Source organism: Salmo trutta, unplaced genomic scaffold (assembly GCF_901001165.1).
Source record: "Salmo trutta unplaced genomic scaffold, fSalTru1.1, whole genome shotgun sequence".
NCBI lineage: Eukaryota > Metazoa > Chordata > Actinopteri > Salmoniformes > Salmonidae > Salmo > Salmo trutta.
Genome location: NW_021822941.1, coordinates 5,103,232 through 5,108,975, shown reverse-complemented (window position 1 = coordinate 5,108,975; position 5,744 = coordinate 5,103,232). Strand labels below are relative to the sequence as shown.

Sequence of the window (5,744 nt, the reverse complement as noted above, 5' to 3'; positions counted from 1 at the left end):
AGTTCTGTCTACTGAGTTGTAGTAGTAGTAGCAGTATAGTCTTGTTCCTGGTTGGATAGCTCAGAGCGTCTGCTCTTTTCTACAACTGGCTTGATTGGTCGCAGTGGAGGAGGAGTAAAGGGAAGTGGGCAGGGCATTCAAAGCAGTAAGGAAAGCATATGGTGATTGGTAGATAAATAGTAAGAAGTAAGGAGAGAATTAAGTCCTTAATAAATGATAAAACGGCATGCCTGGGGGTCACGTAATGCTGACAGTCGGTACCTGGAGAGGTCATAGGATGGTGTCAAAACCAAAAGTTACTGAGTACCTCTTTTGGGAGTTCCCTTAGTGATTACCACAATGCTTTTCTCCATGTTCACGGGAAAATAAAAGACAAAACTTGTCAGAGTTAGCAACAGTAACTAAGGTGGCGGGGCTTAGTGAAGGGACAATTCACTGCACATATTGATGGGTACACTTCAGAGGAGGCTGGTGGATCTAAGGAGGATTGGCTCATTGTAATGGCTGGAATAGAATCAATGGAATGGTATCAAACACATACTGTATGTTTGACTCGGTTCCATTTATTCTATTCCAGCCATTACAATGAGCCTGTCCTCCAATGGGTCCTCCCACCAGCCTCCTCTGGTACACTTTCTGCTTTTACTTCCTGCTTGGCTCCAATGAGTACACTCGAATTATGTATATAAACCCTGGATTGTTGACGCTATGTATTTTATCCAATGAGAGTCTTTGAAGCCACCGGTCAGCCATATTAGAACTCCCAAGAAGGAGCATTCCTCCATAGGAATAAATGTAATTCTACAGTATTTCAATAAAAGGCTTCAAGGACAAATGTTCATGTATTTAAGTATTTTTTGTTGTTTTAGTGGGGACAGTATCATTAGTAATCTCTAAAAAATTATATATTTTTTGCATCAACCGATGTCACAAAGTGCTATACAGAAACCCAGCCTAAAACCCCAAACAGCAAGCAATGCAGATGTAGAAGCACGGTGGCTTTGAAAAACTCCCTAGGAAGAAACCTAGAGAGGAACCAGGCTCTGAGGGGTGGCCAGTTCCTCTTCCGGCTGTGCCGGGTTAAGGTGTCTGTTATAGAATAAAGTGATAAAAAGTGAATGTAGACATTAATAAATGCATTTCTATATCTTCCATGATAGTTTTACAACAGTGAGGGAGTACCAAGATGGAGGCATGGTGGCTTCAAACCCACCCTATATGTCATCTAGTGCATTTATAAATCGTTGGTACACTCAACGGCCACTTATAATGCCATCGCTGACATGAATGGCGACACCCTTTCTATCCATTCTATTTCAATGCCTCACGCAGCGACAGCACCTGGGGCGCAGTGAGCACTGTGAGTGAAGTGCTGAAAGATTCATTTTCACAGGCATAGAAGTTGGTGGAATTTACCGGAAAGTCTACTCAAATGTGACGTTGTCCTCGTGTTTCTTTGCTATTTACATTGTTTTCTTCACATGCGAGGTTGTTTTTCAATGTTAGTTTGAGCTTGCTCAACTGCTAGAGAAGAGACAGGCATGCATCAAGTGCATTCCTGTTACCACGGTAACCTCCCACCCTTGAAGGGGCAGCTGACATTTTGTTGTCTCACCTACGTGACATTTAGTAATTTCTTATAATAATAACACTTCCCCAAAATACTTTCTTTGTGCTCCTAAATGTGTTTGTGTGCTCCTACATGTTTCAAATATGAGTACATGTGCTCCCGATACAAAAAATGTCAGCATAGAGCCCTGAATATGTAGATTAAATACAGGAGTGGACTCAGGACCCACCTTGTGGGACCCCGGCCTCGGGTGTGAAGGTTAAATACAGGAGTGGACTCAGGACCCACCTTGTGGGACCCCGGTCTCGGGTGTGAAGGTTAAAAACAGGAGTGGACTCAGGGCCGCAATTCAACACATTTTGCCATGGGGCAGATAGCAAATGTTGCTGTTTTAAAGCTAATTTCCTGCTATTCTAAACATTTTGCCATGGCTTATGACGTGGGGGGGGGGGGGGGGGGAACACCAGTGGTCCTCAGTGACCATATATAATGTCTCAGCTAACACTAAACTACATCCATATATCACTGACTCTATATAATGTCTCAGCTGAGACTAAACTACAGCCATATATCACTGACTCTATATAATGTCTCAGCTAAGACTAAACTACAGCCATATATCACTGACTCTATATAATGTCTCAGCTAAGACTAAACTACAGCCATATATCACTGACTCTATATAATGTCTCAGCTGAGACTTAACTACATCCACATGATGTGATAGAGACAGGGTGAAAGGTGAAGGAGAGAAGGAGAGAGAAAAAGAGGGAAGGAGAGAGGCTATTCAATTATTATTTAGACTAGAGTGGAGAATCCAAAACAACTTTAGTTTGTACTGTAATAAAAACATACATGAAAACAATATGATGAAGCCAAGGTCGTAGGTTCAACAACCGTACTGGCTAAGGGAACTTAGATCTACTGTGTCTCTGGTGAACCAGGGATCTGTACACTTCCCAGCTGTCATCACTATCAGGGTCTATGTAATGGTCTCTCTGGACATTAAATCCACTGATGCATGTTCAAATCTCTATACAAATCTCATTTTATTTGTCTCATGCGGCAAATACACCAGGTGTAGACATCACCGTGAAATGCTTACTTACAGTTAAGAAAAGATTTACGAAATAAAGTTTTTTTTTAAATTAACACAATAAAATAACAATAACGAGGCTATATACAGGTGGTCCAGTAACAAGTCAATGTGTAGAGTGTACAAGTTAGTTGAGGTAATTGAGGTAATATGTACATTTAGCTAGAACCTGCTTGGCTTTTGCTGTGAAATAATAGTCCTACGTCCTATCAACATGCTCAAACTGAGGATGGGGATACACAGTTCCTGTATGGGGTCAATGATGCCTGAGGCAAGGGAGGCAAACTTGGTGTTCATGACATTAACCTCACAGCTGACAAGTCAAAGTCACTCTCTTCAAATGTTCTCCCACTGAAGAAAACAACAAGATGTTGCTGCCAAGTCACACAGCAATAATTCAACTTGTGTGTACTTGCTGGAGCTCTCTGTATGTAAATACAGACATATCAAGTCGTATCAACACCATCCAGTCACGACAGATACTGTACTGGCCTAATCAATAGGCTGCCTGACTACTACATTTACTGGAAGCATCAACGAGACGTTTACCTAGAAAACATGGCAAAGTTAACATACAGGTGACACATTCAAGGTGACTAAATTGACAGTCCAAACATCATAAAAAAGAAACGGATGCCTCAGAGAGAGAGAGATAGAGGAGAAGAAAGAAATATATATATTCTTTTTAAAAGTTCCAGAACAAATCACACCTATACCGCCCTCCAATAACACCATCACCCCCAACAACATGTCAGACACCCCAACTAAACACCATCACCCCAACACGGTCAGACACCCCAAATAACACCATCACCCCAACACTGTCAGACACCCCAAATAACACCATCACCCCAGCAACATGTCAGACACCCCAAATAACACCATCAACCCAACACTGTCAGACACCCCAAATAACACCATCACCACAACACTATCAGAAACCCCACCTAAACACCATCACCCCCGACAACATGTCAGACACCCCAACTTAACACCATCACCCCAACACTGTCAGACACCCCAACTAAACACCATCACCCCAACACTGTCAGACAGCCCAAATAACACCATCACGCCAACACTGTCAGACACCCCAACTAAACACCATCACCCCAACACTGTCAGACACCCCAACTAAACACCATCACCCCAACACTGTCAGACACCCCAAATAACACCATCACCCCAACAACGTGTCAGACACCCCAAATAACACCATCACCACAACACTATCAGAAACCCCACCTAAACACCATCACCCCCAACAACAAGTCAGACACCCCAACTTAACACCATCACCCTAACACTGTCAGACACCCCAACTAAACACCCTCACCCCCAACAACGTGTCAGACACCCCAAATAACACCATCACCCAAACCCTGTCAGACACCCCAAATAACACCATCACCCCAACAACATACCAGACACCCCAACTAAACACCATCACCCCAACACTGTCAGACACCCCAAATAACACCATCACCCCAACAACGTGTCAGACACCCCAAATAACACCACCACCCCAGCAACATGTCAGACACCCCAAATAACACCATCAACCCAACACTGTCAGACACCCCAAATAACACCATCACCCCAACACTGTCAGACACCCCAAATAACACCATCACCCCAACAACGTGTCAGACACCCCAAATAACACCATCACCCCAACACTGTCAGACACCCCAAATAACACCATCACCCCAACACTGTCAGACACCCCAACTAAAAATCATCACCCCAACACTGTCAGACACCCCAACTAAACACCATCACCCCAACACTGTCAGACACCCCAACTAAACACCATCACCCCAACACTGTCTGACACCCCAACTAAACACCCTCACCCCAACACTGTCAGACACCCCAAATAACACCATCACCCCAACACTGTCAGACACCCCAACTAAACACCATCACCCCAACACTGTCAGACACCCCAAATAACACCATCACCCCCAACAACGTGTCAGACACCCCATATAACACCATCACCCCAGCACTGTCAGACACCCCAACTAAACACCCTCACCCCAACACTGTCAGACACCCCAAATAACACCATCACCCCAACACTGTCAGACACCCCAACTAAACACCATCACCCAAACAACATGTCAGACATGTCCAACTAAACACCATAAACCCTGACACTGTCAGACACTCCAAATAAACACCATCAGCCCCAACACCATGAGAGAGATTGTTATTTCACTGCTGCTCTTTAATTACTTGTTACTTTTATCTCTCATTCTTATCTGTATTTTTTTTAAACTGCATTGTTGGTTATGGGCTCGTAAGTAAGCATTTCACTGTAAGGTCTACACCTGATGTATTTGGCGCATGTGACAAATTAAGTTTGATTTGATTTGAGGCCCCAACTACGGCTCTGTCTAATGTTTGCATGTTCCCTGCTGTTCAAGAATGAAACTTTACCTGTTTTTAAGTGCTTTATGATACTTGTAAAAAATGTAAGAGCTCTGCTCTGGCCTGGTTTAACAAGTATGTGGTAGTAAATTCTTGTTGGACAAGCCTATACCAGTAGATGGAGGATCAATATGATGTTATCTGTGATTGTTTCTGTTGAATTGTGTCTTTGTTTTGTATGTTTGAAATGTTCTTGTCTGTATGCCTAAAACTGTATATGTCAACATGTTTACACAGGGCACAGCCGTAAAAGAGATCCAGGTCTCAGTCTGTTTTCCCTGTTAAAATAAAGATAAAAAAAAAAAAAAAAAAAGATGAACCATTTATTCAGATCAATGCTCTCAGACTCTAGTGAGGAATGGTGGGGCTGACTAACAATATCCATGTACACACGCTAACTAGAGTTTACATTACATTCATTTTCACACAGTTACTAATTTCAAGAAATACAAAATAACCATTTAATTAATACTTTAATTGAAAATGTATTTAATACAAACTACTTAATCTAATAAAACACTTTACCAACAAGGATCAAGTTGTACAGAACATATCCCCATATTGAGAAAAAGTTACATATCACAAGACCATTACGTATACATTATTGTTCATCAGTAGCTCAATTAACTTAACGTTCAATAT

At 42.3% G+C, this 5,744-nt stretch overlaps 1 protein-coding gene across 3 annotated transcripts in view; it reads right to left on the bottom strand.

Moving 5' to 3' along the window:
* Positions 1-5,744, bottom strand: part of LOC115187372 (high affinity choline transporter 1) — a 301,018-nt gene that overhangs the window by 80,060 nt on the left and 215,214 nt on the right. The gene's annotated exons all lie outside the window — the stretch shown is intronic.